Genomic DNA, 25,085 nt, shown 5'->3' on the forward strand with positions numbered 1-25,085 from the left:
AAGTGAAATTAGGATATGCCCCTACTAGATCCTTAATATTGCTTTCACTCTGAATAATTTTCCAGTTGTCTGTGATGACATCCCTGATGGCTTTTACATCTCTCTATATAGGGAGAGAAAAACTCAGAGTGTGGTCATCTTCTGTAAGAGTTCTTGGAGAAGGAGTGAACCCATATTTTAAGATAGGTTTGAATTTGATGACCCTAGAGAGTCTAACTTCATTTCTAATGTTGTGCAGTAAAACTGCAGGGTAATGCTTCTCTTTAAACAAAGAAATCAACTTGTCAGACCCTAATTCAAAAACATCATCTTCGCTTAATAGTCTGGATAATCTAATGAATTGGCCTTTAACTACATTTTTCTTCATGACGTGTGTATATTGACTGTTAAAATCCAAATAATTGTTACAAAGAGTGTCTTTTCTGAAAATAGTGGAAGAAATCTTCCCTGTATTTTTATTAATCGAAAGGGTGGTGTCTAAGAAAGAAACTGAAGAGCCTTTGTTAGCTATGACAAATTGCAAAAAAACAAGTGAGGACTGCACGAAAAAAAGGAGCTGCTGTTCAGTCCCATTCTACACAAAAATATATATAGTCAATATAACGTTTGTATAGCTGGGTGAGGTGATAACCTGGCAGATGTATAAGAGTGTCTAGCTCCCATTCACTCAAAACCAGATTAGCAAAAGCTGGGGCCATTTTAGATCCCATAGCCACACCATGTACTTGTCTGTAAATGAGCTTGTTGAAATGAAAAAAAATTATTCTGTAAAATTAAGGCCATAGGTTGGTAAAGGGTATCTAGATTCTTCTTCGGGAACTTGGCAAACTTATAAAGAAAGTGTTTAATGTAGTTAAGACCTTTAGTGTGAGGCATACTGGTGTATATAGCAACTACATCTAAAGTGACCAAAATGCTGTTGGAAAAATCTAAGTCAGCTAAAAACAGTTCATTCAGAAAGTCCCATGAGTCCCTCATGTAAAATGGGGTGGCTTGAGCAAAAGGATTCAAAATGTAGTTTATGTATTGTGAGATGCTTTCAGTTTTGGTTTGCTTGTTAGACACTATCAGTCTGAAGGGTGGGTCTAACACATTTGTATGAACTTTGGGGATCCCAAATAACTTTGCCAGATTGGAGTTGGGGGTGTTCATGAACAAAAATTCTTCAGAGGTTATAAGGTGATTACTCTTTAAAGTATTAAGAACATTGCCAATGTAGGCAAGCTGCTTATAAACTATGTCAATAGAAACCTGTTCATAGAAATCGTCTTTTAAGGTGGCTTCAATTTTGTCAATGTATTTAAGTTGTTGCATGAGTACAATGCCAGTGCCCTTGTTTGCTTTCATTATTCTGAGATTGTTGTCTTTAGAAAGATCATGAAGGGAAGATTTCTCAGAGGCACTAAGATTAAACCACTTGTGTGAATTATGTGCACTAAGAACTTTCCTGAAATCAGTGTCGCAAACCCTTAAAAGGGAAGATAAGGTATGATGCAAAGGAGGGTTAAATAAACTTTTCTTTTTCAAAACAGACACATCTAACTTGTTTCTGTGAACTACTGGGGAACTGGAAACAGCAGAAGACTGAGTGGACACACCATGAGTTTCACTGCCATTATCATTAAAAATAACTTTTAAATTCAGTTTACGAATAAACAGTCTTAGTTCTAACAATAAATCTGGCAAACTAGCTCTTTGAGATGGAATGAAAGTAAACCTTTTACTAAGAATACTTAAATGGTCTACATTAAGAATTTTGTCAGACAAATTAAATACTGGAGAAACATCAGTAGCTGGAGAACCTTTAGAGGCTGGATATGCATCTTGGCTATTGGCTAAACAAGAAATGGTAGTAGCCAAAACAGAATAACTGCTAAGTCTAAGGAACAATTAATTTGTAGCTGCTCCTCGTGCCAATATGCCTTGGTGGAATAGACATGATCCTTTTCATTCTGCCTTTTCCTCTCCCTCTTGTAGTGCTTCTAGTATCTGACCTTCTCTGAGTGTCTGATTCGCTGGTGATCTGAATAGGAGTCCGTGTGGGTGACGTTAAAAAAGGATGGACTCCACCAGTCACTTCTGTTGTTGTGTAACAGTTGAATTCAGGTAAAGATGAAGAGAGTGGCTGAAAAGACTGGCCCTGCTGAGGAGTAAAATCAGGTTGGGGGGAGCTGAACAGACTGGCCTTGTTGATAAACATTGTCAGACCTAAGATAAACATTTTCAGACCTAAGAGATGGGAAATCATTTGGGTCTAAAAAGGAGTTACTCTTAGAACCGTTACGTACAGTCCTAATAACGTCAGAGTTTGAAGGCTGAGTACTCTGGTGCTAAAATGGCATCTGACGAGAATCACTGAAGCCCTGCTGTTTACCTGCATGAATGGGATAAGTTTGATTCATGCTGTACAGTTGCAAATCCCTGTCTAACTTTTTCTTTTTCTTATAAGCAACAGTAGCAACATGCCTGGTGATTTTAGGAGAAATAGAGTCATAAAGATGCTTATACAGGATGAATTGTGAATGTTGAGTGATATCAGCCTTTAACTCAATTAGTGTATTAGTGTTATCAGCCACCAATATCTTTAAGCCACTTAATCCAGCTTCGTTGTAAACATGACATAAGTTCTTGTATAGATCAGAATTAATAGTGGTTCTGTTGGGAAATTTGTTGAAATGCAGTGCCTTATGCACTGTACTGTGTTGAATGCAAACCTTCAAATAATGGTTGCCTACTTCTATACTTTTGAAAGTCAAAAGAAGTTTTTCCAACTTAAAAATCCATGGCTTACATTCAAAAACATTGTTCTGTCGAGAAACAGAAACATGCTCTTGATTGCGGTAGTAAACTGACTCTAAATCAGTAGAGAAAGGGTTATGCTCACTGTTGCTTGTTACAAACTGCAGTGGGTCATTAATTAAAGTGAAAGCATTCCTCGTAGTAGAAGCAGGGCAGGAAAATCCTGAAGCAACCATTGAGGGAACAGTAAACATCCCTATGTTATGCTCAAGAGAAAAAGCATCAGGATTAGAGTTAAAAGCAACTGTAAATTAATTTTCACTAATTAAACTGGTGGAAGAAAGGCCAGTAGTAACACAGTTCAATGTATTCTTAGCTCTCAAAGCTTCTGTAGTAGACGCTGTGTCAGGCACCACTTATGCAATAAATTGAATATGGTTGGCATCATTAATATTAGAAGCGTGTGCTGGTTCAATAGATAAAATGTCAGTAGTAACACCAATAGGAGAAGAAGTACGAATTGACCTTGCAAAAGACACAGATGTGTTAGACACAGATGCAGCTGTGTTAGACACCGATGCAGTGACAGAAGCACTCATTACTGTCACTAAAGCTTCCTTGTGTATCATTGCAGAGGTAGGGTGAGCAGCGTACACTTGGACATGGCTGCTAGAGAATTAAATCACTTTTCCCAGCTATGACATTTGCTACAGATTTGTTAACATTTATAAACAAGGGTTACCACTCTTTCAGATGAGTCATTAAGTCAAATGTCATACTCTCTCCTGCATTACTAGTATTTGGAATGCCTATCACTATTGAAAAATAGGCTTATGAAAATGTGTAGCTAATGCAATTCTTGCTAAATGGTGTTCTTTTCCTAAGGGCTTGGAGGGAGACAGTCCTAAGTTAAATTTGAGGTTTCTCATCCATTCATTAAGACAGTGTTTTAAGACGTTTAGGGAGCTGCTTTGTTTAATACAGAAATGCGAACTTTTGTGGGACAAACCACCCTGACTACCATTGCAAATGAATGGACTTCATTTTTCTGACAAAATTAAAGCACATTACTGTAGAAATTGAGTTAATTGTTTTGGTTAATACAGTATCAGGTGAAGGGGTAGAGACAAAATAACTGTTTTATGCAGGCATTGGAGGATACTTAAGAAATATTTTCCATCCTAAAATCCCAGGGCATTTGAGATTTTCATGTTTTTTCACAGGATCCAGCTGCTGGATAGAGACTGTCCTGCTTAAAGATAGACAGGTGGTAACCCTGGTTACAGACTTTACTACCAATACCACAAGGCACCAAGTCAAGTGTGATGCAGCAATCAGTGGCAAGCAACACCATCTGACACTGATGAGTCAGTCATAACATGACTTTAGTAATTATAGCTCACACTTTGCAATCAATTGTACTGTTACACAATCACTTCTTCTTTAACATATTCAGTTTTAGATTGGTGAAATGTCACTTAAATATTGCAGTCTGCGCAGTGCTGCAAGACTACAAGTACATACATTTTATTTAGATTTACTCAAAATGTTTACTATAATACTGCCATTGCAACAGTTTAGTATTGACACAACATTACAACACAGAAATAGCATTGACATATCCTGTGCCAACCCTCTATTATATTTGTATTTTTGTAATAGTTTGACAAACAGCTCTGCTATTCACATCACATACATGTATAACTGCTCGTGATCTAACAATACATACAAACAAACCACACTTCGCGTGTTGTTATATCTGAAGTCTAAGACAAGTACATATATAAGTTGTAAAGGTATAAACAAAGCTGTTAGTAAAACAGATAGGTTTGTACTTCCAAAGGTTGTTGCTAGGCAGTTGATCTGAGAGGATAATTTGTACCCTAAACAGTACAATTTCCACTAAATGTTGCTCCTTTCCATGCCGGTTTGGAGAGTGGCATTCCTGGGATATATTTGTGGATTCTCATCCATTTGTTGAGGTAGTATTTAGAAAGGGTTAGGGAGCTTTTAAACTGCATCAGGTCTTCAGATAGTTGTAAACAGGTTTGCTTGATTTGGATCCTTACAGATACTGGGGTGTGACAGCATATTGAGATGGGTTCTAATGGTCAGGACCACCAAGAGTGTGTAGAGCACAGTGGTATAATGTTGCTAATAACTAAGTCAAGTAGATTTCACCCTCTAATACACCTGCTCAGCACCAAGATAAACTATATCCCTAGATGTGAATAAATACCTGTTCATACCTTACATCTCCTTACTCTCCCTTCTTTGCTCACTTCCTTACTTCTATCAGTTTCTCACCACCCTAGCTTTCTCTCTGAATATACCATAAGCTTGATTTTTCTCTCGCTTCATATTGCAATTCCAGTTTGTAGTATACTAACTTACCTTTCATTTCTGTACAAACTGGCTAAAATTTCTCTATTAAATCAACAACATCTAAATTATATCTATTCTTAACCTATTATTTCATATTATGTCTAAATTTGGTATAATTACTTAAACTGTAGTTATTTTTTGTATTATTTTTAAAGATTGTAAATTATTGTTCTTAAATGTTTTGCAATACTTTGGATATTTCTCTCTGGGTCTATAGAGAAAACTTTTCCCCAGGTCACTTCTGAAAAGGCACTATGTGTCCAGCATCCCTACCTAGGTAACACATGGGTATTATTCTTATTCTTATATTCAGTTAGTCACACCTAGTCAAAAGGAATTAGGTGAGGGGAGTTAGGTCCAGCTGCACACAAGAAATTTGGTGGAGGAGAGGTTTGCTTTGGCAACACATTTGGTTCAGCTGTCAGGTTTAGAGGCTGCAGTAACAGTGAACTGAGGTTTGAAGTCTTTAATGAAGTAGGAATAAAGTAAAACCCTTCCACAGTGCTAAAGGGAGTTATTTACGAGTAATCTGGAAGCATTGGAAGAACAAATACAGGGAGACTATATTCTGAGTTTGCCTCAATACGTTTGTGCCCACAGAGTGCGCTGTATGATATGAAGTTTGCCTCGATATGTTTGTGCCCACAGAGAACGCTGTATGATATGAAGTTTGCCTCGATATGTTTGTGCCAACGGAGTGGACTGTATGATATGAAGCTCTTTGGTGCCCAGCCAAGTGGAGCACAGAAGCATACAGGTCACAGTTTTCTAAACAATAAATGAGGAACAGACTGCACTAGTCCTAGGGATCTGGATTTAACCAAGGGTACAGCTGAGTTTCTTTGTCGTACAATGCATTTGATGGTTCATAAGTTCATAGGTAACCTGCAATGCTAAAAATCTGGATAAAGGCTCATGAAAAGCTGGTACATCTGACTAAAATAGTGAGCACTTCCAGTACATTTGTGGAGTACCACAAATCAGAAGCACGAGTTTAAAAAACACTTGGGTAACAAAATGACAGAAAATATAACCTCACTTTACTATAAGAGAGATGATATGACAACACTAGTAATTATGAAGACAGATAATATTTGCATATCTCAGCAATAAAATAAGGAAAGCAAGTGGAAGTACACACAATATATTAGTAGACAGTACAGCAAAATCCCTGAATGGATAAATACCCATCAAAGGAAAAACTGAGCTGATGATAACGCTAGCACAAAACTTAAAAAAAATGGCAGATATGATGAAACCAGCTACACTAGCACATATGACTTCAATAATTTCATAGGGAAGAGTTCTTTACAGAAATTGTGTCAGTGAACCAGCTGTGATGTTACTCCTCTGGGCCAGTTATCAAGAACCTCAATCCTCACCACTGACACCAGTGGGGAATGGTCACTGTGAGAAAAACAGACACACACACACACACACACACACACACACACACACACACACACACACACACACACACACACACACACACACTATTTTCAGATGCAGCTGTCTGCACTAAGTACAACTTCCCTTAAGAGCACACAGGAAATGCACACTCCAGTCCAGAGGATGAACTTTCTCTACAGGCCCCAAATAAGACTCCCCACTGACCACTATAGAGCTGAGTCCTTAGCATGGTGCTCCAAGCCAAGTCCTCCACCTCCTTCTCTGTGAAATCAGTGCTCTCAGTGTCCTTGTTCAAAGTAGCTGTCACATACACTCCCTTTGATATTTCATTTTCACACACACACACGCACACACACACACACACACACACACACACACGCACACACACACACACTTGGGAAAGGCTGGCACAGCTTACCCACTCAGCCACCTCCAATCCATTTATAAGATAGATTTACTGTCACCAGAACACCCAAAGCCAGCTACTTTAAGGCTCTTTGGGTACTCAGTTGACTTGGTAAAATTAATACTTATACAAATTGTAGTGTTTAACCAAGCAGCAAGACTTTCAGGAAAATTGCCACTAAATAAATGTAAGTACTCTCAAAGGTTAAATATTTTCTAAAAGACTAGCCACAATGAAAGGTTTAGATATATGTAATAGTCAATAATAAAAAAAAGAAACATGAACATACTGAATATCTGTTTACAATATACAACAGAGTTGCAATCACAGAAAATAAACACCAAAGGAAAGACTCAGATACAGAAAAAAACATTTAGCTTATCTCATTATATTTTTTAACTGACAAAAGAATTACTGTCCCCTAGTTACTTATTAAAGCAAGGCAAAAGATGAAAGTGGATGAGTGTCTTGTCAGGTGCAAAAACAGAGTGCCCACCCCACATCTTTCACTAGTATTCAAACACAATTTCAGTGCTAGCTACAGAATGACATTACATCTGGTCACCTGACTCTCTGAATCTCACACTATCCTCTCACTAGAAACTGAGCCAGGATCTGGCACTGATGTGTCACATAGAACCTTAGCTAAGATTTCTTACAACATCTGGAAACTGTAAACTATTCCAACACTTCCACCCTTTCTGCAGAAACTAACAAGCCACTCTCTGGCACCCCAGGGTAGCAATTAGTTCACCACTAAGGACAATAGAGCATGATCCCAGCCCAGGCTTTTCACAGACAGTGCATCTCTGGCTGCATTCAGACTTGAAAGATAAAATCTTTGTGGCCTAAACCAAGTCATTTAATTTCAGGCCATGTTTCTTAGGGTTAGCTGATCTAAGCCTAACTCCTTCCCTTCTAGTATCATGTAATAAAATATATACATTTCATCAGTTACAACAATACAGTATGACATACATGTATATTTCTTTTCTGTCCAGCAGGACCCACTGTTGATACATATTAACACAAGCAACTTTACAAATACATTTTTAACACAAGCATCTGTACAAATCAGTTTGATATTCAAATGACATATAATTCTTTACAGAACTCCAGCTAGCTATGCTAGCATATGATCCACATCCACTGTCCTACTCCCCCTGGCACAGCTGGCACTACCTCACATCATCACACCAGCACTAGGAAATAATGTGTTAAAAATTATTTAAAAAATACATCCTTGCATCTCCTGGACAGAAGACAGATAAATGTGACTAGAGTACCAAAAAAAAAAAAATTAAAAAAACAACCTGATACTTAAGCAATAATCCATGACTGTGCATGGGAATATCACAAATTACCTACAGTTGGTGTGGTTTGCTCATGAGGGCAAAGCTTGACTGATTAAATAAAGCCAATCATGGTTAAATCCTGATATATTCACAAAAAGAAGTGGATTATTGCTTTTATACATGTCACACCTCTAGCAACTTACACACATCTTGCATTCCTGAACATTTTCTGAAAAGTAAACTTAAAAAGCATTACACAAACAAATGCAAATATTCTGTGAACAGTAAAAGCTGGAAAAACTGTACATATAGCAATGTTATCAGAAAGAAGTATTATTTACAGTGATAATAGTCTGTGCATTCATAGTCCTTTCCATACATACTGCAATACATTATAATGCACACAATCCCCAAATTATATTTTTAGTAAACTTTCACAAAAAATGTTAATATCTTGAAAACTTAACAGCCCAGACATATATTGTTAGAACATTTGTGTTAACCAGATATAAGGTTTCACATGACAACAAGAAATTCCTCTATAAGTGCATGTTTAACAAAGACAGTTTTCTTCAACAATATCTAAGGTTTCATTTAATGTCACATAGCAGTTTGTAAGTCACTTGGTTTTGGAATATTAAGTACATATGGAAATATTGCTTATTTTCATAATTACTAACAAACAACTAGCAATATGGTGGATAGGCAACTGGCTCACAGACAGGACCCAGGAGGTTAGGATTGGGGAGTCCACCTCTACAAAGAGGCCATTCAAAAGTGTAGTCCGTCAGGGATCAGTTATTGGACCGCTCCTTTTTGGCATTTGCTTTTCAGAAGTCAAGGCCAATGTCAGTGGTCTCTTGCTGACTAAATTTGCAGATGACTACAAATTAGGAGCTGTCATTAAATCTCACACTGACCCAAATGCTGTCCAGGAGGGGCTGACACAGACAAATAACTGGTGTCACAGCAATGGACTAAAACTAAATGCCAAGAAATGCATAATAGTATCCTTTGGGAAGTTATCCATCCCTGGTAACTATCATAATAACAATACACCCCATAGAGTTGACCCAGTAGTCAGGGACGTAGGGACACACTTAGATAGTAATCTAGCCTTTGATCATCACGTGTCTACAGTGGTGAGGAAATCATTCTATGTTGTGGAACTTATAAACAAAGGTATAAGTCCAGGGAAGTCATTGTTCCACTGTATTCATCATTCATCAGATTTATCATTGAGTACAATGCACCCTTTAGTATGTACCTAACCAGGAATATCCAACAACTGGAATGTCCACAGGGGGTTCCTCACTAAAAGAATATGGGGCATAAGTAATATGTCCTATGCAGACCACCTGAAGGCTCTAACCCCATATTCTGTCTCCTGCAGGCTTTTGAGGGAAGATCAATGCCTGGAATACAGGGCATTGTCAGAACCCACTCTGACGGACCTCCTGTATATCCACAAAACAAACAGTGGCAGAATTATCCATTCTAAAGACTTAAACCTTGCCTGTGATATAAATAGGACCTGCTGGAGAGATATGTATGTATCCCAGAGACTACCCTGTCTATGGAATAGGCTCCCCATCCATGTGAAGCAGAGTTCCTCCCTAACCCAATTCAAGTACAACTTGGACAATTGGATGAGAAACTGTAAATTAATCCCTGGTTTTACACCTATGTCTCTAATGGACACAGGTAACCTGTAAATGGTTCATCTCCAGGCCCACGCTTACACTCATCAAGGGTATCAAAACTTGTCAGAGATTTGGGATGCATGGCTAGGCTTAAAAAGGCCCTTGTGGTCGTTAGCCTAGTAAACATCTGTGAACCTCTGAACGTATAATATTTCCAGTACAGTGCAATATAAACCAGCATTTTCATTGAACCGTCCTATCTCCCACATTAGTGTTTCACACCATACACCTCAATAAAATGTTTGTCTCTCAGTTATGAAAATATGAGCATAAATATGTAAATTAGAATAATAAGTGGCAAAGATTGATTTGTCGACTGCAGGGCATGTTGGACTAACCATCTTAGTGTCATTTTGTTAAAAACTCATTGCCCTTTCTAAAACTGCCTATTATTAGCTGGTAAGTCACTTAAAGAAATCAGACTCCCGCAAAAAATAGAAGTATACTAAAAAGGCATTATAGGCTTGAATGAGTTAAGAAAGACATTGTTTATCTTTCTTAAATAAATGTCTTTGTATAACAAAGTTATAGTAGCCCTCCTCATTCTTCCTTGATTACTGCGCATGCATATGGGACTTTCCATGCTTGTACAGTACATCAGTGACGTGCAGGAGAAGCAACAGAGAAAACAGAATCTCTTACTGTTTTCTTTTTTTTTTCTGTTGATATTTTAAGAGGGGCATTGCAGAAATACAAGGAAATTCAAGTATGTTTCTGATTTGTAACTGATTTTTCTCATATTTTGTTCTGTCCTCTAAGTGTATGCCAAAGGACTGGGGAGACTTTTTTCTGTTGGTATATTCTCGATTTACAATGGGCAAACCAGTTGCCAATCAGCATGTGTGTTTTTAAATACAATGAGCTGTTATTGTATATTATAGCAATAACCCACGCCTGGGTGTGGGTAATGCTGGATTTACCCACGGTTGGCGTGGTTTCGCCCTCGGGACCAAACAAAGCCAACCGTGGGTAAATCCAGCATTACCCACACCCAGAAGTGGGTTATTGCTATTATACAATGACATTATTTAAGAAAAATAATAATTACTTTTCTTAAATAATGGCATTGTATAATGCCTCCTTGCTGCCCTTCCGCCACTGTCTGTTATCCGCGGCAGTTCTGATGTACTGCGCATGCGTAAGCCTACGCAGTACATCAGAGCTGTGGGCAAAAGCAACGGAGATCTTCTCCGTTGCTTTTTACTGTTTCACTATGTTAAATGGGTTTAACATAGCGAGACAGCTTTAAAAAAAGCAACGGAGAATCTCCGTTGCTTATTTTAAAGCTGTCTCACTATGTTAAATGGGTTTAACATAGCGAGACAGTTTTGGAAAAAGCAACGGAGAAAGCAAGATCTCCGTTGCTTTTTACAAACTGTTTCACTATGTTAAAGGAGTTTAACATAGCGAGACAGCTTTAAAAAAAGCAAGGGACATCTCCGTTGCTTTTTTTAAACCTGTGTCGCTATGTTAAACTCCTTTAAGATAGCGAGACAGTGTTTTAAAAAAGAATTATACTAATGGAAAAAGTCCGGGTGACTGGACCTTTTTCCATTAGTATAAGTCGATTTACAACATGCACGCTGGCCAATCAGCATGCACGTTTTAGAATATTAATGGGGGGTCATGGTATAATAAGCAATAATGCTACTATTGGCAGGGAATGAGCAGACTTAAAATCATAATAGGAATATTCAGCTGTGATGGAACAATCTTTTATCTGAAAATGAATAAAAAATATTGTACAGTGAGATATTTTGCAAGGAACTTAACTGCATATTTGCTACAATTCAAAACTGATTTTAATTTTGTATGTCATCAGCAGACAGATATTTTCACATGCTTCTTGGCACAGTTCTGTTTGTAGGTCTACAGACTTACGGTTCCAGGCCATCTTCAGACTACACTACATGTATGTTCATTTTGTGTCCTACTTTTACTCTTCAAAATTAATTCATTCATACCTTACGCATCTTGGAAATTGCAAAGACATTGCTTTCCCCTCAGAATCTACCAACACATTAATTTTAAATATAGCTCTTGTTACTGAGGAGTTCTTGGGGGTGTCAGTTATTTACTTTTTCTGCATGGAGATCATATAACTGCAGCATAACAATCTGTCCTCAGTGCATTGTTTGAGGCTTTAATGGAAGGTAACTCTACCGACAAAGGCCATGAGTGGCACTGAATTGCAAATCGCATTCGTTTCTTCCACAGCTAGCTAGTTTCAGTATATAATCAGCTTTCCAAAAACAAAATTTCTATGTTTTACTGCATTGTTTACAGCTTTAAATACCTATATTGAAGAACAGCCATTTCTGTTAAACAGTAGCTATATTTACCTAGGTCTATTCCCAATGTATAGCATGAGAGTCAGTCTGTGCATGTGTGTGTGTGTGTGTGTGTGTGTGTGTGTGTGTGTGTGTGTGTGTGTGTGTGTGTGTGTGTGTGTGTGTGTGTAAATATATATATATATCCACAAACCGAAAAAAGACCAGTAGTATCTTGTTCTTCCATTGATTAAACATGTTTTTATTCCAAAGTAAAAATCTCTTAGCGCCTCGGCCACAATCAGCCTTTACAGAGTAAAATTCTTTTCTTCTATAACTTCCCTCTTATATATTAACATCACAAATTTACTTTCAATTAATTAATTACACTCAATTAATTAAAACTCAAATAGATTTTTCTTAAAGCTAAAACATCATTAAACGAAACTTTGCCAACTACATTCTTTGTTCAAACTGTTAGGCTGTAAAGTATTATATTTGATGATAAAAATAGATTCATTTTTCCTAAGTGAATGCTTTAACATTTCTACATTTCCAAATAGCTGTAAAACCTGCTCCAAAACTGTTACTTTTAAATTCTTATCACCCAGATGTACCTTATTAAAGTGTTCTGCTATGGGACTTGCGCTTTATTTTTCTTAATGTCTCTAATGTGTTCTTTTATTCTCTCACTTAAGCTTCTTTTAGTTTCACCTATATAATATTTGTTACATGAACATTCTATAGCAAGTGTAATTAATTAATTGAAAGTAATTTTGTGATGTTAATATATAAGAGGGAAGTTATAGAAGAAAATAATTTTACTCTGTAAAGGCTGATTGTGGCCGAGGTGCTAAGAGATTTTTATTTTGGAATAAAAAAACGTTTAATTAACGGAAGAGTAAGATACTACTGGTCTTTATTGGTTTGTGGTTATAAGGAACTGTTTTTGTGGTTTTATAATATATATATATATATATATTAGTTAAATATGTTATATGAATTTATGAACTCAGAGACCAGAGAAAAAAATGAGACTCACCTTTGGTAGTGGACAGCACACTGACTAGAACAACGACAGTCTGTTAGAGTAGACTATTAGATGAAGTGATATACTGCTGCTAACTGTATTTGAGGCATAAAAGAGGGAAATACATAGCAGGACCAGGGCAGATGGGTCAGAAAAGACAGAGAAAGGCAGCCAAACAGATGGAAGTACAGGGAGCACTGATCCAAGTCTAATAAGATGGTCAACATAGTTTACAGTACAATAAATGGTGCAGGCAGTATTAAGGAGTACCACACTAGAAGTCATTATAACCTAAGCAAGGGGATAGTGAGATACTCACCAGCTAAATGACGTACATCTTTTACATCTACCCAATGTGGGAGTAAATGAGGAGTGAGTGCCCCAAAAGGGAAGGTAGGACTGTATGTAGAATCACACAGCACACTGTCCAAGATACTACAGAACAAAAGGATACCACAGCAAAGGAACAACACACTGCTGACACCTTAAGCAAGGAAAGGTGGGACTGTATGTAGAATCACACAGCACACTGTCCAAGATACTACAGAATAATAGGATACCACAGCAAAGGAACAACATACTGCTGACACCTTAAGCAAGGGAAGGTGGGACTGTATGTAGAATCACACAGCACACTGTCCAAGATACTACAGAACAAAAGGATACCACAGCAAAGGAACAACGTACTGCTGACACCTTAAGCAAGGGAAGGTGGGACTGTATGTAGAATCACACAGCACACTGTCCAAGATACTACAGAACAAAAGGATACCACAGCAAAGGAACAACGTACTGCTGACACCTTAAGCAAGGGAAGGTGGGACTGTATGTAGAATCACACAGCACACTGTCCAAGATACTACAGAACAAAAGGATACCACAGCAAAGGAACAACGTACTGCTGACACCTTAAGCAAGGGAAGGTGGGACTGTATGTAGAATCACACAGCACATTGTCCAAGATACTACAGAATAAAAGGATACCACAACAAAGGAACTACGTACTGCTGACACCTTAAGCAAGGGAAGGTGGGACTGTATGTAGAATCACACAGCACACTGTCCAAGATATTACAGAACAAAAGGATACCACAGCAAAGGAACAACGTACTGCTGACACCTTAAGCAAGGGAAGGTGGGACTGTATGTAGAATCACACAGCACACTGTCCAAGATACTACAGAATAAAAGGATACCACAGCAAAGGAACAAGATACTGCTGACACCTTAAGCAGGAGGAGTGTTTTCATTTGTTTCTCTATGCAGCAAGATACAATTATTACTGAAGATCCCTACACTTAATATGCTGGACAATTCCAAAGTATATCACTTTTGTATTTTTTGCCAATGTGATGCATGCCATATCCATCTCTCTCTTTTTCTCTGAATAAATATTTACCTCTCCTCCACTAATCTATTACTTATGTGTGCAACCCTTTCCCTAAGCAAATACTTTAGTAGCTTACCACCATATTTATTCTTTTTTTCAGTTTAACATTTCCTTCTTCATTTGTAAAAAAAAATGGTTCTTGGAAAAAAAAAAAACTTTACTTTCCACTGACATGAAACATTCTAGTGCTGGTGTCCTTCAGGCACAATCAACCAAACAATTGCATCTGTGCATGTGTGTGTGTGTGTGTGTGTGTGTGTGTGTGTGTGTGTGTGTGTGTGTGTGTGTGTGTGTGTGTGTGTGTGAAAATATATGTATGTGAGGCTTGTTCGTTTGTGAGGCATTCATTATAATATCTGTGTGTGTGTGTGTGTGTGTGTGTGTGTGTGTGTGTGTGTGTGTGTGTGTGTGTGTGTGTGTGAGACACCACATGTTCATAGCTATGTATAATAATACTAAGCTATTGATACAGAGGACCATTAGTAGCCTTGCTACAATACCCCATATTGTAGGTGTCCATTGTCATGACTAATTTATACCTAGTTTCAACTACTTTCACTGAAGACTGGAGCGAGAAGACCTAGGATGCATTTACACTAGCCCATTCTTTCATCCAGGTTATGTTTAGGGGGTCAGGAAGCTGCTTTCCTTTATCTTTGAAGGAAATCTATTTCATAAAAGAGGTTTCTCTGGGATATATATCAATCTTGCCAATAGGTCCTGTTTATGTTTTGGTAGAAGTTAAGATCCTTTGAGTGGGTATTTAATGAGTTATTAGCTTTGTGTAAGAACAGGAGGTAATATAGGACTGAATTCTTCAAGGCTAGGTAGGCCTGACAGAGGTCACCTCTCAAGAATCAGTTGGAGAGCTTTAAGGTAGTCTGGGTAGCTCAAGGAAGACATATCCCTGATTATCCTAGTGAGGAAAAACTGCAATCTCTCATGCTGGATAATATGCTTAGACAAGTATATACTAAAGGGGTTCTTATACTCTATTATGGCCTGAAGAGGGAGGAGAAAGAGTAGAGAGGGATGAGAACTTCTTTAGACCTGGAAGAAATATTCCAGTTGATTAGTATGGCTAGTTAAAAGCATTTCATACCAAAACTCGATACATTGTAATCAAGGAATAGTTCATTGTTAATGGAAGTACTCAGGTATTATTAATTGGGTCAACTTTCAAAGAGTATCACCTATGTGGTAAGAATACAGGTGACCACTTTTGGCAAAGAACACAACGGCATATTTCTTGTCATTTACTTTTAGGCCATGGTGCAGGTACCACTTATTGATGCATATTAGTCCCTCCTGCAGAATCAGGAAGTCAGATGGAGAGTTAATGACAGCTCCCATTTTACAGCCATCTGCAAACATGATCAGCCACAGGCCCTTGATGTCATCCGTGGCATCAGAAAAGTAGATCCAATAGAGAAATGGTCTCAGAACTAATCAATGGGTAACACCACTGGTAACTACTATTTTTGAAAAGTCTATGCCTCCCACATTAATAGATTGGGTTCTGTCCATTTGCCATTATGCAATCCAGTGGGTAACACAGGAGTTTACATTTAGTTTAATTAACTTATTGATAATGCCAGAAGCTGGGATGGTATCAAAGACCTTGACCAGATCCAGGTGAGCAGTATGAACTGAGTTGTCTGAGTCTAATACATCACTGACTTTCTCAAAGAAGTCCATCAGGTTCATGAGGGAAGATCTGCCTTTAACAAACAGAAATTGGTTTGGGTACAGGCCTTGTAGACCGTCAATGTCCTTGTTAATAACTTCCATAATAATGCGTTCCACTGGTTTACAGATATTGCTGCTTGGAGTCATAGCTCTGTAGTTTCCTGGATCAGTAGTAGCGCCCCTCCCTGTGAAGAAGAATGCATACCTCAGTTTTCCATTACTTTGGCATGAATACAATAGAGAGACTGAGGTTGAATAGGCTTAGTAGCGAGTCTACCAGATACTGTTTGTGCTGACAACAATACAGCCTGGTACATTATCAGTACTCATGAGGTTAGTGCTTTTACACACATATATACAAATATTTCAAGTATGGGCATTAATGCCCTTCTAGACTGCTAATATACCAAAACACTTGTTCCATAATGTGTCCTGGCTGGTCTCAAACATTTCTAAACTAATAGTTGCTTTAATGTAATTTGGTAGTCTGTTCCATGCATCAGCTTTTGGCCTTGGAGAGGGCAATCAGGACTTGCTTGGAGATGATCAAACAGGTTGGTGTGAGTGTGCTAATAAGTTGGTCAAAGTTAGGGTAGAATAGGGCAGTAAAGTTAGAAGTGAATTTGTCTGCTAATATATTGGCTATGTCCTCAGGGGATATGTATGTCTTGTTGCTGTGTATTAGCTTGCAAACAACTTGCAATATGTCTGCAACCACTCAAGTAACCCACATACTGTTATTAACATTTTGTTTATTCAGCTTGGAGCTTTCATATGAGGCTACACAGTTCTGTCTGTGCTTAACTGGTTGTTGAGATATTTAGAAAAGAATGACATTTATGACAATATAAATAAATATTATAGGAACAAAAATTAATATCTCTTTACCCGCAGTAGACAGAGGTCAAATATCAACACAGTTGTGTTTACATTGTGTAAGCTTTAAGATGCAATCTTTTAATACTTTGTATGTAGCAGACTTTTAAAATTATTAATGCAAATATGAATAACCAATAGCTGACACCTAGAGACGTCAGTTGGATGTAACTGCAGAAACACCTACAGGCATCACCCAGCTGTAATGCATTATTTATACTAGGGTTCAATCATAGAGGTTTTTTTTTAATTTGGTATTGTAATTGTATTTTATGCAGACAAATGCCTTGATACATATTTTGAGGTGGGCATGGAAATTATCTGGGAATGTGTCAGTGTGTGAACCGAGATCATTGAGGTGAAGAATGTGCTTAAATTTCATCATTGTATCAGATAGCTGGATTGTTTGCTTTAGAGTAGTCACTAAAACCAGAAGGGTTTTGTGGTCAGATAGGTTTTACCATCATAGTGAGGGTTAGCGAATAGTGGGGAGAGTTGAGGGTAGCTATATTGGCGAGAACCAGAAACAATATTTTTGAACTTCTAGTTGAGACTTGAACCAGTTGGTCTAGGGATTTGGCTTTAATGAAATCCATGAATTCTTGTAGGTATTTGTTTGAGGTGGTTCAGGTTTCACAGTTAATGGTGCTTAGTTGAAGTCACCAAAGAGAACAGTGTCAGGTACACTATGGAGGAATATCAGTTTATTTAGATATACCTCATAGCCTGCAGGTGACAAAGAGAGGGTACAGAAGTTGGCTATGATAAGCTACACGGTTCTATTTACTGTGAGACAGATCTGGAGGAATTCAGTGTTATTGTCCTTGCTTACAAGTCTGGAGATGAGAAGGTTTCTTAGGAATACTGGCATGCCTTCTCCAGCACCACTGTCATTTTCCATATTGGGTCTGAAAAAGTGGTAGGTGCTATCACTGTTCTGAAACTATGCCTAAGCTACTCTGTAGACATCTATATTTTAAGAGTTAGGAATGTCTGTAGAGTGCAACTTCTTGTTTAGGCCTCTAGCATTGATCAGTGTTACCTTTATATATCTGATTTTGATTAGCTATATAGGTTATTGGAGGTGACTGACCTTGCCTAAAAAACTGCACTACGGGGGAGGAGAAAGTCCTGCTCAATATGTGGAAGCAATGAGCAGAGAGAGATGCAGGCCATCCTTAGTAAAGCAGCCAGGGTTGTTAATCATCTTCTCCCAGGCTGATGTATATTATATCTCCTTAGAATGACACCAATAGCTAAGACAATAATTGAAGTCAATTATCTTTTGTCTGTGTTGTGGCATCATTCTTGGTGATGAAAGATTCTTCCCAAAGCTACTTCCACACCAATTTCAGATGCATATTCTGGCAGCTCCATCAAGTCCCTTTGCATATGATTAAGGAAGTACATCTCAAGTCATTCACTCCCATTTGCACATCTATTCAACATATGTGAATTTAGGGTGAAAAGATTTGAGGGCCCTAATAACACTGTAGATCCTGACACTAAGTGGTAGCTGACATGTTCCTCTGTCCTTGCTCAGCCTGATGAGTGGTGCATCTGTGTGTCTGCTTATGGAGACACCTATGACTAAGACATTACCAGATGTACTCTCTCAGCCTTGTTGTCTTAAGGGCTTCAGCCTGCCCAGTTGAGTGACCCTTTCTGCAGTTGTGTTTTCTACAGTGTCTGTGTATGTTGTTTTCCTGTTAGTATGATGCTGTGTCCTCTATACAAAAGTTTTGTTTAGGAGGTCTTTGTGATTTAAACAGGGACTTTTTTTAAAGTACCTCAGTGTAAGAAAGCTAATTTGTTTATCTAGGATGTGGTGGGCGTGGTTGTGTGAGTGTTGGACTGACAGCATGCTGGCTACAGTCTATCGACTTTGAAAAAAGGTCGGACTACAAGGTTAGTAGATTCTTGAACTTCTCATATATAGAATAATTTATAGGAAGAATCAAACAGTTTTCATTGAGCATGTCAGGTCTTGCATTGCCTGAACATTCCTGTTACTATAAGGCCGACAACAGATGGTGAGGTATACTGTGACTTCATGATATTTAGTGCCTTGTGAAACAGGGAGTATTAATGAGTGCTAAGGAAATGAATTTGTAGGAAGGATCTAAATACTAGAACTCTAGGCTGATCAATGAGTCAAAGCAGCAGAGTTGTAATTATATACATACAATAGAAATAAACAAAGGATATTAAGCTTAGTAAAAGTGTAGCAATGATGAATCGATATGGCAAGCATTAACTACTAGTCTGTCTCATTGTCACAGCAAGAGCTTAGTACAAGTGATTTGGCTCTGTTGCTACAACAGCTTAGTACAGTGAGGAGACAATCAGTACTCTGCAGCTACAACTGGACTCAGGCTTTGAATGTCTGCAATAGTCAGAAAATAGTGAATGCAAAAGACAATAAATGCAACTGCAATAAACAATGGTTTCTTTAAGATGACAACTTTAAATTGGCTTGAATGCCCTGACATTAATTTTACTACAAATTTACAGATTACAGGAAGGATTAGATTTAGGCTCTGAATCCTTGCAGCTAGCAAAAGTGGTGAAAAAGAAAATAAGCAATACGACTACAGCAAGATGAACTCAGCCTTCGTGGCATGCCTCTGTGCAAGTGTTCTTAGGTGCACACAACTGTGCTTGCACATCTACAGCTGTCCACAAGTATGCTCAGTCATCAACAGAAAAGTGTGGTTGTGCCCAGATGGATACTGCTGTCCCCTTAGATAACTGTCAGAGGTAACACTTCATAGTTTATTTTTTTCCAGTAAAAGAAAGTGCAAACACTTGGGATTCTCATAAATAGTTATAACCAGTATGCAACCCTGAGTAGAATATGTGCTACTTCCCAGATACAGTGGAGTTTGGTTATGAGGTCGTGTCTGATTAGGTCATAGGCCACAAGAGAAGACAGACAATATTTGCAGAAACCTTGAGACTAATGAACAAACCAGAGCACACAGGCCAAACAAACAAAAACTTCCCTTGCAACCAATATTAGATTTCAAGACCAGCCTCTACTCTTAACAGGAGATAGCTTTTCCTAAATCAGTTCTAAATGCAGCAATGCAGCATAGCACAAAGAATGCAGAAGAGTATTTATATGTACTAGCCCACTGTAATTAAAGAGCAAAAGCAGAAACTTGAATTTCCCATGATTAGTGAGGTTTGTTCTGTGGTCAGATATGATTAAGTATCCTCATATAGTTGCAGGCCAGCAGATTATGTACATGTGTTAATATGTATGCACGTGTATGTGCAAATGTTTGCGTGTAAATGTATACATATACATAAATATATATATATATATATATATATATATATATATATATATATATATATATATATATATAAAACCTGCATGAAAGCTGAGGCCTAAGCCTTCTACTCCATACAGGGTAGCAGAGCTGTTATTAGATGGATGCTATCTTTTACTGAGCAGCTGTTCAGTGCAGATGGAGTCATTCACTCTTACTGATTTTCATGAATACCAGTGAAGTCAGGCAGCAACAGGACTTCTGTGTTGAGTCTATGTACAATTTCTCTTGTAAAAGGTATTTATTGTTTCGGCTTCAGAAGACATTACCAGTATAAGTGTATAGCTGAATTCAAAGAAAATGGAAATTATCTTTTACCTGTGCATGTTCTAACACTGGCAGGTTATTATCTCCTCTCCCCCAGCAGCGTGTGCATTGCACAGGCATGGAGATTTTTTAAGTCCAACAACTCTATTTTCTGGGAAATACTGGACAATTGAGAGGTACATAGGTATAGCCTTGGTTGAGGAGTGAAGCGAGACCCACATTTCACTGGGACAAGAACAGCACCACCTTGGCAGAGGATGGTTGAAGCAGATATAAGATAATCTTGTGGTTGCCTGGATGACAGTCCCCTTCAGACAGATGTCACATCTATGACTGGTAATCTGTGCAAGGAATGAATGGTGGAGGCCTTGATGGTGGGTAGGCCTAGGGGCAAGCAACACCTAAAAAGGGAAAAAATACAGGTGGTTGTTTCGAGGATAACTTTGTTAAATGTTACACCTACCAAGAGAAGACAATCCCTCACTTGTTTGAATTTTCATATATTAGATATTGTTGTGTTTCCTGAAATAAAGCTTAAATCCCTGGAAGCCCAAAAGCTGAAACATAGGTCAGGCAGGTACAGAGCAAAATTTATGCTCACAGTTCTGTATGTGAGGGTATCTATTCTAATGAAAAAGAGAAAAAAACTTGAGATGGCAGAAGACTTTAGGATAGCACTGGTAGATGGATAGGAGTTTGTGCCATAATCCAGGAAGGTCCCATTTTTGTGCTTAGGTCATAACTCCTGACCGTGGTATGGCTGATGTATTGGAGACAGGAAGATCATTCAGGATATTGAGGAGTGCAGACAAGGTTCTCTGGAGTGCAGACATCATTCTAACTCTGAGTTATGAGATGGACCTGTGAGATGGTTCACACACTTCTCCTTTAGTGGATGTTTGGAGCTTATATTACCTTCTTAGGTAGAATTTACATGCCAGCAAGTGAATTTCAGGATGTTTAGTTATTTGAACATATTTCTCTATCCAAACCATTTTGTTCTTTTGGTTAATTCTTTTGAGACTATTCCTTGTTTTCTGTTGGATGAGGCTTTTGTTGTCTTTACCTTAAAGGGGAAAGTAGATGCAGTGTAGCTTTTGAATGCTAAAGTCTTCTCTGATTTGTTATGAGGAATTCTCTTTTTAAGCTAGGAGTGCAGTGTTGGTATGTCTTGACATAGTGAAGTCAGACTCATTTCTCCAACACTTTAGTTCTCCAAAGGCAATGGTTCAGGGCAGAATGATGAAAGTACAGGTGAGGCATATGGGAAAAATACTAAGGTCCAACAGAAGAGAGAGCTCTAGCTTGTGGGGAATATTCTCCAGATCATAACAGGTGTATTCTGCATTGCATTATATGCACCAGATGTACAACAAATGAGTTAAACGGTATAATGCAAGGGGAGAAATAATTTTCTTACTAGAAGTTGAACAGGAATTTCTAGACAGTGAATGGGAAACATACAAAAGACTTTTGGACAGCAACCGGAGGAAAAGTGATTCTGAAAAGCATTTTGTTGTTCTAAAGGGCACAAATGGCACACTTATCTATGACAATGTGATGACTGTACAGAGTTTTTGGACATTACACCTTTCTGTATACAGATGGTGAGGCATCCAGTTTGTGCATAGGACAAAACACTCCTGAGTGCACAGTAAAATTTCTAGACACTCTTCTGATCAAAAGGTAAGAAGCAGGTTTCATTTACATTGTTTGAGATTCATAAGGAGATTAAATATTTATGGCCATACAGAACCCTGGGGCAAGACAGACTTCCTAGTTAATTTTGTAACTTGGGTTAGAGAGCAGTGGCTCCTGTTATTTTTGGAAACACACAGCATGACTTTTGAAAACTGGTACTTTTCCAAGAAATTCCTGGTTTCTCATATTGCTATCCTGGGTCTATATTAGAACACTGAACTTTCAAAATTTCGAGTGTTCTAATATCGAACCCTATTAATCGAAAATTTAAAACATCGAACATACAGAACAGCGAATTTTTCCCTAGGGAATAAATTTGCTGTTCCAAAACACATACACACAACACAAGCACACCAAACAAACAGCAATCCACACACATACACCTAAACTCTTACACCTAACCCTACACTAAACTATACATACACCACTAACTATCCACTTACCTTAACCCAAACCCTAACCCTAAGGTCCGTCACTATCACACAGTCACCTCACCTGCGCCCTAACCCTAACTCTCCTACCCCGCCCTAACCCTCACGTCCGCACAATCGCACACTTAACTGAACCCGACCTGTAACTTTCCACCACAGCGCAGAAAATACCGAAGCAACAGAAACAGACAACCAAATTCTTTCTCTAAGAAAAAATTTGGTTTTCTGTTTCATTGATATTTTCAGTGTTTGCTGAAAATGGGTCGATATTAGAACACTCGAAATTTTGAAAGTTCGGTGTTCTAATATAGACCCACTATCCTTCACAAGGCTACCAAATAACCTCAGAAGGTGAGGGTGGGTTACAAGCTTATGTGATTAATTAGTGCAGATGTTAAAATATTTGCAAATATTTTGATGGCCTGTCTTTCACCGCTTATCTTGGATATGTTCCTTACAGGTGGGATTGGTCAGTGGCAGGAAGAGTGCAGAGAATGTAGGGCTTCTCCTTGATATGTTAACTGCTCTCTGCAGGTCTGCAGTTGGCAGGAAGGGATTTGCATTTTGACAAATGATTTTCATATTATCCATTGGTCTTATTTGGTTAGTGTCTCATTGTGATGAAATTGATTTATGTGATTATGATTGGGTCTCTGATCATAAGTAGGATGTTTATGTGTTCAAGACGTGGATGTCAAGAAATTCACCTTGAGAGTGAAGTTCAAGAGGTGAATCTTGACATTCACGTTGAGAATACGTAATTAGTTATGATTGATAAGACCCTTTTATAATACTTTCTAATGCGTGTACCTTTACCCTTTAACTGCTTCAACATACTACCAAACGTTTATATATATATATATATATATATATATATATATATATATATATATATATATATATATATATATATGTTGTGTCTTTCGGCTTTTCCCGGTTAGGGGTCGCCACAGCGGAACTCCGGTCTGCTAATGATTGGCAGTAGATTTTTACATGCTGGGTTGCTAGCTCTGACGCACAACCTTCAATGAAGGTATGCCCATTCACGCATGTCTCCACGCAGAAGATGCTCTAGCTGAGAATCGAACCGGACAGCGTCTTACTGTGAGGCGAACCTTTACATCGACATATATTCAGTGAAGCAGAATGGAACCCAAACGTAACTAAATGAAACAAACCCAAGTAGGGATTTCATCCCCCACACCCCACCTAACTATATATACCAATATACCATATCCGGGATCACACTACAGTGGGGAAAAGGACAAACTTGTGTTGGCCAACTACTTCATTGCCGTTGGAAAAATCAGCAAATTGTGAAAGTGATTTTGCTGAATATGTGTCAAATGGCTTGGCTGAACATGCAGTTCAAAGTGCAAAACAGCTGTTAGAGAAATCCAAATGTAATAATGCCAATATTTTTCTCAACTTGTTAAATCTCAGAAACATTCCTCATGATAAACATCTTGGTTCACCTGCCCAGAGACTTATGTCGAAACAAATCAGAACCGCATTACCAAACAGCAGTAATTTACTGGTTCCAAGTGCTAGAAACAACAAAGCAGTATAAGCCCATCTGTTGAAGAAGCATTTGTCCCAGAAGTCTTCCTATGACAAAACCAGCAAACCACTCCGTTCTTTACTAAAAGGGGAGATAAGACTCCAAAAGGTTTTGATCGCATTGGATTGGTGAAAAGTTTGTATCCAGAGCTGAGAATGTACATTGTGGAATCACAAGGAGTGGAATTCAAACAAAATCAGAAGCATTTGTTACCAGTGTCTGAACCAGTGTAACAGCATCTTGCCTGTGACAAACACTCTAGTTGTCAGAGTGACATGTCCAATGTTACTGTTCCAAGAACATTCTGTCAGCAATCCCCACTCCTGAGAAAATCCCTGAGACTCCTCAAGCAGAACATTCCCCAGTGACGGTCCCTGTTGTTAAACCCAGTCCTAACTATTATGTCACGAGATCAGGTCGCATCTCAAAACCTACTTCCAGATACACAGCAAGCTGGACATGACTGTTGTTTTTCTTTATTAGTGTCTGTATAATTGCATGCCTATTGAAATGTCATTGTTTATATGAGACAGCTCAGTAAAGATGGAGGATGTAGATCATAGTGTGGGATACACCTTTAAGAAGCTTTCCAGT

General features: G+C 38.2%; 1 pseudogene; it reads left to right on the plus strand.

The window, feature by feature from the left end:
* The first annotated feature begins 3,222 nt into the window (after window positions 1-3,222).
* Window positions 3,223-25,085, plus strand: part of LOC122814294 — a 56,798-nt pseudogene continuing 34,935 nt past the window's right edge.

Source organism: Protopterus annectens, chromosome 10.part0, assembly GCF_019279795.1.
Source record: "Protopterus annectens isolate FY-2018-M chromosome 10.part0, PAN1.0, whole genome shotgun sequence".
NCBI classification, from domain to species: domain Eukaryota; kingdom Metazoa; phylum Chordata; order Ceratodontiformes; family Protopteridae; genus Protopterus; species Protopterus annectens.